Genomic DNA, 10,666 nt, shown 5'->3' on the forward strand with positions numbered 1-10,666 from the left:
TAACAAGATTAATTTTTCAATTTCCCCTACACAGAGCCATATATCGCACATAAGCTCTAATATTGATTTCTTAAGTCAAATAAGCATTCTTTTTCTCTAACCTGTTACTTCCCTTGGGATGTGAATAAAATTGCTCTATTTATGCTGATATATATCTACGTTGCTTCAACGTTGCTGCAGAGACCCTGTGTATCTCAATGCTACTGCAAGATGTTAGAGCTGAAGATCAGATTTAATCATGCTAGCTGTGATGAAGGATGTCATTATTAATGACTGCAACACCAACTGCAAATAAGAACATGGCAAGAATTATACCATGTTCAGAAAAAATTCATGATTCTCTCATCAAACTTTACAGACAGCTAACTGGTGTCCTGAGCTGGGAACAGGCTCACAAGGATGGATGAGACCATAATGAAGAGGCATCCTGGCTCTCAGCACATTCATGGGCCAGGGGAAGCAAGGGCATGACAACAGGTGGCTCTATTCGCATGTGATGCACACCACGGCCACATCAGCCCCTGGGAGCGGAGAAGGGCATGAGCTCCATGCAGGGAGTCTCAGGACAGCTCTTACAGAAGAGATTGCTGCCACTGAGTCTTAGCAAAGTGATGGGAATGAGCAGCGTATTCGAGGCACCTGCCACCAAGGAAGTCTAAAACATTCTGCATACCCAGAGTAGAAGATGAGAAGATACTGAAGGGATTTCATCAGACGGGCATTGCGCTTCAAGAGCATCATTCTGGGGGCCAGCATTGTGATGCAATGGGTTGAGCTGCCACCAGCAATGCCAAGGCAGCATCTGGTTTGAGTTGCAGATGCTCCACTTCCAATCCAGCTCCCTGCTAACGGGCTGTGAAAGCAGCAGAAGATGGTCCAAGTATTTGAGACCCTGACAGTCACATAGGAGACACAGATGGAGTTCCTGGCTCCTGGCTTCAGCCTGATCCAGCCCTGCCCATTGCAGCCATTTGGGCAGTGAACCAACAAATGGAAGATCTCTCTCTCTCTCTCTTTCTCCTCCCCCTTTCTCCCTTCCTCCATCTCTGTAATGCTGCCTTTCCAATAAATAAGTCAATCTGTTTTTAAAATTGCTTTGTTTATTTCAGGGCCGGCACTGTAGCACAGCGGGTTAAAGCCCTGGCCTGAAGCACTGGCATCCCATATGGGTGCCGGTTCTTGTCCCGGCTGCTCTTCTTCTGATCCAGCTCTCTGCTATGGCCTGGAATAGCAGTAGAAGAAGGCCCGGGTTCTTGGGCCCTTGCACTCACGTGGGAGACCCGGAAGAAGCTCCTGGTTACTGGCTTCAGATCGGCACAGCTCTGGCCATTGCAGCCATCTGTGGGAGGAAACCAGCGGATAGAAGACCTTTCTCTGTGTCTCTACCTCTCTGTGTAACTCTGTCTTTCAAATAAATAAAATAAATCTTTAAAAATAAATAAATAAAGCTGCTGTAAACATTAAAAAATTTTTTTATTTATACCAGGTGAAAAAATGTCATGTATTTTGTCGCTCCCCCTCTTCGTGGAGGAACGACACTAAACCCTGCGCTGTTCTTTTGTCTGCTCGGCCCTCCCTGGGTTTGCTGCTGGTCCTTCCCGGGTTGGCTACCGTCCCTTCCACCTCCGTGGAAGGGCGGTTCCCCCTGCCACTTTCCCCACTTCCGTGGGGGAGCGGCACACCACCGGCCGGCTCTCTCGGGGGCTGCTCAGGTGTTCCTGCAGCTAGATGTTCCTGGTGCATGCTGTTTCTCTCCTCCTTTATAGTCCTCTTCCACCAATCCCAACTCTGCTACCCACACGCCGAGTACGCTGCTCTCCTCCAATCAGGAGCGGGATCAGCTCCTGCAGGTTACTGGATGAACTGGAGGCAGCTGTGTAAAAGTTGTTTTTACTCCTCTCCCAGCGCCATATTGTGGGAGAGCAGATGCATAGAATAAGTCTTAATTCGAGTAACTTAGTCTAGTCCGAGTTGCTCCCCACAGTATTTCATATACACAGATTTAAGAGTAAAATGACACTTCCCACCCATGCTCCCACCCACCCTCCTCCTTTCTTCCTTATTTTTTTCTTTTAAATTTTACAATAACATTACTTTCAGCTTATTTTATAATTACAAGCAATCCTTCACTAAGTAAAGAATTCAACAAATAGTAAGTTGAAAAACTACTGTTCCTCAAGAGTATAGACAAGGGATGTAAACAATAATCAAATCTCAAAATGTCAATTTCACTCATATACATTATAGTTTTTGTACTCTGTATATTATCAAAAATATATGATATCTGTTTTTTGGGGACTGGATTATTTCACTGAGCATAATGACTTCCAGTTGCATCCATTTTGTTGCAAAAGACAGAATATCATTCTTTCTTATGGCATTCCTGGCTCCTGGCTGCAGCCTAGCTCAGTCTCACCCTTTGCTGCCATTTGGGCAGTGAACCAAGATGGAAAATCTCACACTCCCTCTGTCTTTCCTTCTGTCTCTGTAACTCTGCTTTTCCAATAAATAAGTCCATCTTAAAAATAAAAATCACTCTATCACTCTGACCTAGCCATGAAGGACAGGGTGAGGTCACAGAGCGACTAGAAGGCAGACTCCAGAGGTCTGCATGAAAAAGAAGGAATTTACATCACAGGTAGCTAAGCAGGGCCAGATGCAAGAGACCCTGAGAAAATAAAATCAATGAAAATAAGCTTCAACAGAGTATGGAGAACAAGGGTGATGGAAAAGTCTAGAATGCCTCTGATGTTTACAGGCTTACAATGGTAGAGGGGTGACACGGAGTACAACAGAAAGGAATGGGGCAGGGACTGAGAACACCCTGACTTATTGCCTCAAGATGGAAACCTAAAACTCCTCTCTCCTCTGCCCCCTTCCCACCAACACGGATCACACTCAGAGCTCAGAGGAAGGCTGAGCACACAGGGGGAACCCAGGGCTTGGAGAACATTATTTTAAAATAGGAATGTGGGTATATATGAAAAATCAAGGGAGAAACTTCAAGTAGTCAGAAATGGGGGAGGTGGGGTCTTAATCTAAGAAAGCAGCTGAGCCCAGAGACAATGGTGCAAGCCACATCCATGAAGAAGCTGCTGGGGATGTGCCAAGGGCCTTTTAGTGAGGGAAGCATAATCATGTGCAACTAAAACCTCTCAGTCGCTTTTAGGAAAAGTCTCATTTGAGTCCTCATTCATAAGAGGAATGGCCTTTAGAGTGTCAGCAATGGGATTTTCACTGTTTTGATTTCTAGAAGAGTGCCTGATAGCTTTGGAGCCAATTTGGGAAAGGACACAAAAATAACATTATGAGGATAAACCATCAAGGAAAAGACCCTCCCCCAACACACACACACACACACACACACACACAGCAATTCTCCACTACTCAATAAGAAAGTTTATGAACAATCCCTCCCCTCTTCAGGTCATACTAAATTAAATTAACATTCTAATTTGAAGAGATAATTAACATTTTAACTACTCTTGGTCTAAAATGTGCTAGGGATTTAAATGGTAAAACTGGTCCTAGTTTTGTTTCCTTTTTTCTTCTGTTGGCTTTGTTTTTCAAATTCTAGGCCCAGAACTTCCTCTCTCAGATAAATATTAATTCCCAGCCTCAGCAATCAGATTTAACCCCTCTCCCCTGCGCTCTCCAAGTCTTTCACAGGTACCACACTCTGCCTCCTGCTACACTCTACTTGACCCAAAAGCACTTTAGAGTCTCCAACTCAATTTTCAGCCCCAAGAGAAGGAAACCATGTGGGTCTCTTTCCCCCAGCCATTTTTATGCCTCTCCTCTGGGAGAATACTTGCCATGTGGTAGAGTTTAGGAGGAAAGAGATCACCCTAGGCTAACGGGCATGGAGGAGACTGAATGCTAAGGGTCATTTTTAGTTTTTTAAATTTTTATTAGAACAAGAAGTAGTTCTGTCTACACTGCTATTCTTCTTCTCTTCTCCTTCTATTATTTTCTAACCCTACTTCTTTAACCTCTTATCATTTCTCCAACAGACATCTTGGCTTTTGGCTTCAGACCAGAGGGGCAACTGAGTCACAGAAGAGGGAGGGAGGAGCAATAAGGAGGCGGCTACTAAGGGAAACACGGATCAGAGTCCCCTGACTCAAATCCAGGCTCCCACTCCAGGTACTCAAGTCTCTCAAGTCTGACTTAGAGACCAGTCTAAGCAAATTCCTCTCTCCTTCCCTAGGTAATACGACTCACAAATACCCTCCTTAAGGCCGGCGCCGCGGCTCACTAGGCTAATCCTCCGCCTTGCGGCGCCGGCACACCGGGTTCTAGTCCCGGTCGGGGCGCCGGATTCTGTCCCGGTTGCCCCTCTTCCAGGCCAGCCCTCTGCTGTGGCCAGGGAGTGCAGTGGAGGATGGCCCAGGTGCTTGGGCCCTGCACCCCATGGGAGACCAGGAAAAGCACCTGGCTCCTGGCTCCTGCCATCGGATCAGCGCGGTGCGCCGGCCGCAGCGCGCCGGCCGCGGCGGCCATTGGAGGGTGAACCAACGGCAAAGGAAGACCTTTCTCTCTGTCTCTCTCTCTCACTATCCACTCTGCCTGTCAAAAATAAAAAAAAAAAAAAAAAAAAATTTAAAAAACAAAAAAAACAAAAAAAAACAAATACCCTCCTTAAGCACTTCCTACTTTCCAAAAGTGTTTTCTCATTCATTTTCATTAGTGTTCCGTTATAATAAAAATGCTAAATAACCACAATCATGCTTCCAAATTATAACCTCAGGGTGAACCTGGGAATAAAGTCTAAAGAGAATTTGATTATTCTCCCAACTAACTTCTGTGAATTAAACAGGCATCTTTCTCAGGACTGAGCAACTGCCTTATATCCATCTACCCACTGGAGAAACATCATTCCTTCATCTCTTCTATCTGAGGCTTGTCCAGAAAGCACAAGTTCCTGAGAGGTGTATTCAGCCATTTAAAGTTATAGAGTGCTCGACTCATTAGATCTGGAACTCTGTTTTAGTTAGCAGATCTTAACAAGTCAAAATGCAATGTCTCAAACATGCTGGGCTGCAGACATGGGGCCCCTTGTGTGTAACAGTGCTCATTCCTCTCCAGTTTTTGTCCCGGGAGGCTACACTTCTTGTCTCCCAGAACAATGGCAGCCAACACCACTTACTCCAAAACTACACTGAGAAATTGAGAACTTTGCTTACAATGAGGGGCAAATGGTAGAAGTCATTCATTAAAGAAAAACAGCCATTGTTCTCTTTTGTTTCCTAATACCTTCTAGGTCTAGTCTGCCATGGGAACTGTCTATTCTTTTAATTGGGTCCTTTTGGTAGTGTAATAGTTACCAAGGAATAGCTATTCATTTTAAGATTGCAAAATTCTTACCTCACACAAAAAGAACAATTTTAGAATTCTCAGCTATCATCGCCATTTCCTCATCAAATACATTTTATATCAATTTTCTTGCTATTATTTTTTGGTTTCAGCTCTTTGACAGAACGATTCCACCTCTGTTGTTGATCTGAGATGCCAGTGCTCTTGCTTTTGTGCAGGCTGTTGCACACAAGGTTCCTATCAGGTTCCCATCATCACATCGGGCACAGTGGGTAGAAAGCTACTGCACAGACAGGACACAGGGTTCTGTGCCCAGTGCGGTCTCAGCTTTATAGGACATGTACACAGAGCTGTTCCAGCACATTTTGGCTGAGGACAATGGCCAAGTCTGATTGAGGCTACTGTAAACTTGGGGGCTAAGGGCCTTGGTTCACTTGCTTCGACACCCTGGAAAGGGAACAGCTGCCCTGGACTATATTATATGTCTTCTGGTCTGCAGCGGACTGCACAATACTAACCCTCTCTGCACTTCAGTCTGCAGATCTGTAAAATGGAAAGCATAGGGACTACCTGCCTCCCAGCGTCTGCTCTCTTAAACGGGCAATTGTGGGCTGTTCCAAGTCTTGGGTTTGCCTGAGGGTATTCTCCTTGGCCTTGGCCTCAGACTCTCACTGATTGGCTGGCAACCCCCACATCTGCATCTTCCGGGAGAGACTTTCTCCAGAGTCATATTTCCAGAGGACGCCATATACGACCCTGTAACTCAACATGCACACAGTCCTTCTCTGCTCACGTGCACATCTCCTGGGATTCCAGGCCCTAATCCCTGTTATCCTGGGCCAAAACACTCCGTGTCCCCACTTACTCATGCGTACCTTTCCATAGGTCCCCACGTCATATCCATCCTGTAAGCTACATTCCACTATTTCTTACACCTGTACCATCTCTCCCCTACTGCTGAAGTTTTTCCTTTGTTTAATCTACATCCACTTAATGCATGCCTCCAGGAATTTCCTTCCAAAACACAGGTTGGACATTTCATTCCCTTCCAGGGCTTCCTCAAGCTCTCACTGCAGTGGAGACAGCCTTATAGAGCTGTTCTAAGAACAGACAAGGGGATCCCCCAAACTTGCATGAGGATTCTGTCCCCAGTTTGTAAACGCTGTGACCCTGAGCAAGGAAGTGAAGTTCTCTACGCCTCTGTTACTTCATCTACAAAATTAGGACAATAACCTCTACCTGGTGGGATTCTTGAGGAATGTGTACACAGGTTTGACCGCCTACATCCAAGAAGACAATGCTGGTTTAACACTCTAAATGCTAAGGACATAAAATGGCTCCAGGAAACTAAAAATATAATAGTGAAAAAAATTGATAGAAAGGTTGGAAGACAAAGCTAAAAACATCTTCCAGAAAGCATAGCAAGAAGAGATGGAGAATTAGAAGAGAAAAAAAGAGTAAGAAAATGAAAGACTAGTTCAAACCATCCTTCTTCCACCAGAAGTTCTAAAGAAAAAAAAATATTTATATATACATACATATATACATAAATAAAATAGAGAGCAGGAAATTATCAGTAACCTAAATGTAAGAAATAATATGAGAAAAATTCTCAGCATTGAAGGACATCAAGAACCCAGAACCACGAGTGGTGAAAGAGCCACATTATGACTTGTTGTAGTGACATTTCCAGACACCAAGGGTTTTCAAACAGTTCTACAGCAAAAAACTGATTGCATACATGGAATTCACATGCAGGCACTGAGACTGTTCCACCCAGAACCTCTAGAGTCTGAGCAAACACAGAGGTCTGTGGCCACTGCTGGGATAAGTCCCCATATCCATGGAGGCCTCGTTACCCCAAGTCCCTGAGCCTTTGTGCCTGAGGCCTTCCTCTGGTCACAGAAGCGTGGTCAGCTGAGTGCAGGTTAGACCAGCATACCATGGAGTGAATGCTCCACTTGCAGCCCTATCCCTCCAAGCACAGTGGAAACTGGCAGGCAGTGTCCGGTCTCTTCACCTCTGCATTGCAATGGTTCTGAGGCTTGTTTCTCAGGCTCGCAGAGGTTGCCAGCAGGGCTGAGCGAGTTCCCCACAGTATGACCCCCAGAGGCTCTCCTCCCTCCACTTCTCACCTGTCCACACATTTGCAGAACACGTCCCAAATGAACTACCTGCACCTGAGTTCTCGCAGCTCCCGTCCACTAGGCAAGGTTTCCAGGAAACCCAGAGACACAGGCATGAGAATGAACCAGACAGCTCAATAGCAGCCAAGTAACAAGGCAGTGAAGAGGATCTACCACCAAATAGTCTATGTCTATCCGAACTAAAATTTAAATGTGAAAGCTTGACGAAGACATTTTCATACATGCTAGGTCTCAAAATATATGATCATCTCTCAACTCATTCTCTAGAATCTACCAGAGCACAAGTTCTGCCAAAATACTGTCAACTAAGAAATAGGTAGGCAAGCAGCTGGCATTGCAGCACAGTGGATTACACCACTGACATCCACTACTCGAGGGCTGTTTTGAGTCTCAGCTGTTCCACTTCTGATCCAGCTTCCTACAAATGTGCCTGGGAAGGCAGTGAATGATGGCCCAAGTGCTTGGAGCCCTGGCATCTACTCAGGGACCCAGATGGAGTTCCTGGCTCCTGGCTTCAGCCTGGCACAGCCCTGGCTGTTTCAACCAAAAGAGGGAATGAACCAGTAGATGGAAGATATCTTTCTCTCTGAAGTTCTGCCTTCCAAATAAACAATTAAAAGAAAATGAAATAAGCAGGCAAAAGCTGCTGGAAACAGGATCTACATAGAAGAGAGTATTCCCAGAATGATGGTGACAGGAAATCCAAGATGGAAGTGCCACAGTGCTGCAAAGCAACCTTCACGGATAGGAACGAAAGAAAAAGCCAGACACAGCCGAGCCCCCAGTGGATGCTGCTCTGTGAGTGAGGTAGGGAAGCAGCATCCATGGGTGCTCTCTCCACCCCGGAATCCCCAGGCAGCCTCCAGACAGCAGAACCTTGTTTGCAGCTGCCTTCCCAAAGAGCTTGACTGTCCCATCAACCAGTCATGACAGAACTCAGAAGACCTGTCTGGGAATTCAGAATTTAAAACCTCACCATGCACATGTGTCTATCTGTCAGTGGTTGGGTGGGCTCCATGTAAAAATGCACGGAGGTACTGAATAAGATTGTGTGTGTGTGTGTGTGTGTGTGTGTGTGTGTGTGTGTGTGTGTAGGCCTATTAGATGCCAGATTCAAGGCAGGGGTCACAGAGGAAGTGGCTTCCCTAACCCATACCCTGGATCTATTAGGTGAGAGTATTATACCCTCCCCCTAACCCTACCACCACCACCACCACCATCACCACCACCACCACCACCACCACAACCACCATCACCACCACCATCATCACCACCATGAAATCTCATTAGATTCCTTTGTAGCCATTATGAGAACACAGTTAAATGAGGCAGGGTGCAAAATAAGCAGTAGGCTTGGCCATCTTGCTATAGGTCTTTAATTTATAGACATGAGGGCTTCCAAATGCATGGTGCCAATTTTATTTTTCCTATCACTGATAAACCTGATTATTGGTCCCTATGTGCACACACTACTGTGAATTAACCTACTGGTTATTGATCAGTGAGACCATAAACTGTAGCCCCAAAAACATAAGGTACAGAGTTACTCTCCGAGTTCACACAGCAGCCTCTGCAGACCCAATGAGAGGTCTGGGTTTCCACTACTCGTTGGCTGCCAGCTCCCCTGCAAACGTCTTCACCATTCAGAGCTCTGCTTTTCTTCATCAGTAACAAGGGGGTAATGATAATAACAATGGTGCCTTCCTCACAGGGCTACAGTGCAGGTTAGAGGCATTGTGCACCTAAGTGCTCAGTCCCAGACACAGCAGAAGAACCCAGAAAATGTCAGCCCCTAATCTAATCAGAGCCACACAAACAGAAGGAGTTTCCTGTGCCTTACGACCCCCAGCTAATGGTGGAAACCCCTGGCCTACTTGTGGACCCAGTGTGTCTCATGTTGAGCTCCAGGGGATAATAAAGCACACACCAGGTGCTCCTGAGGAACAAGAACCCAAAGTAAGAAAAGGCACAGAATATTTCCATGTCAAAGGCTATGAGGCTCCTACAGTTAACCTGTATAACCTACATTTCCCAAATTTATACGGGAGCCTGGGGCTCTTTATTGGTGAAGACATTGAGTGAAAGTTCACGGAATCTACTTAAAGGAATTCCAGTGAGTTCCCTGAGGTCAGTGCCTCCCCCTTTAGACCCCCTAGAAGCCTCACCCCATCCCAAGGGGCTGTGAAGCTGCAAAGGTCACTGGCCTGCCCAGCCAAGACCCCAGGAATCGTCCCCAGTGGTTTGGGGAGAATTTTCTAGCGCCCTACTAGGGCACAAGCTCCCTCCATAAAATGATGTTCCCCCTAGGAGAAAGCCAGCTGCAGTCAGTCCAAAGGTGACACACGGTTTGCTGAACTTGTAAAGGGGCAGCAGGGGGCCTGGCTCCCAGTGAAAAGTGGTTTTTATTATGTCACTTTAAACGGAATGAAGTCTTGCCCAATTTCACAGAAACAATTTGGTATTATCACTATGTATGAAATAAGAATAAACGGGCAGCTTTAAACCTATGAAGCTCAAAATACCTTATTGATATTTTATCTTTATCCCCATTGTGATAGCACACTGCAGGGCAATTTGCAATAAAGGTTATATATCTTCTTTTCAAAACAACGAGGGCAATGGTGAAGAATAAAAATAGACTTCATATATAAAACAGGCCACAGTCTACACAGGAATCCCAGCACGTTATTTGAGTAGGAAAATATCCTTTCCCTGTCTTGCAATATCAAGTTGTTTCACTGTAATGTTTCCCAGACACCATACTAAATACATTTAAGATAAAATGGGCCTTGTTTGCTCATAGTGTGCTACTGATTTCTATATATGTAGGAGACCTCAACTGAGTCCTACCTCCTGGCTTTGATCTAGGGCCTCGTCCTAGCTGTTGCAGGTATTTTAGGATGTGATGTGTGTATCTCTTCTCTCTCTGCAGAGGCCTCAACTCTCTCTGAATATCAGCATGTAAAATAATGCTTGTCGGGGCCTGCTTTGTAGCACAGAGGATTGAGCCACTGCCTGCGATGCTGGCATCCCATATCACAGTGTCAGTCCAAGTTCCAGCTACCCCGCTTACAGTCCAGCTCCCTGCTAATGTGCTTGGGAAAGCAGCAGAAAATGACCCAAATACTTGGGCCCCTACCACATCACATAGGAGACCGGGATAGAGTTCCAGGCTCCTGGTTTCAGCCTGGCCCAGCTCAGAC

General features: G+C 45.7%; 1 protein-coding gene across 4 annotated transcripts in view; it reads right to left on the reverse strand.

The window, feature by feature from the left end:
- Positions 1-10,666, reverse strand: part of DCDC2 (doublecortin domain containing 2) — a 183,290-nt gene that overhangs the window by 95,709 nt on the left and 76,915 nt on the right. The window lies entirely within an intron of this gene.

The sequence above is a fragment of the Oryctolagus cuniculus genome, chromosome 5 (assembly GCF_964237555.1).
Source record: "Oryctolagus cuniculus chromosome 5, mOryCun1.1, whole genome shotgun sequence".
NCBI classification, from domain to species: Eukaryota; Metazoa; Chordata; class Mammalia; order Lagomorpha; family Leporidae; genus Oryctolagus; species Oryctolagus cuniculus.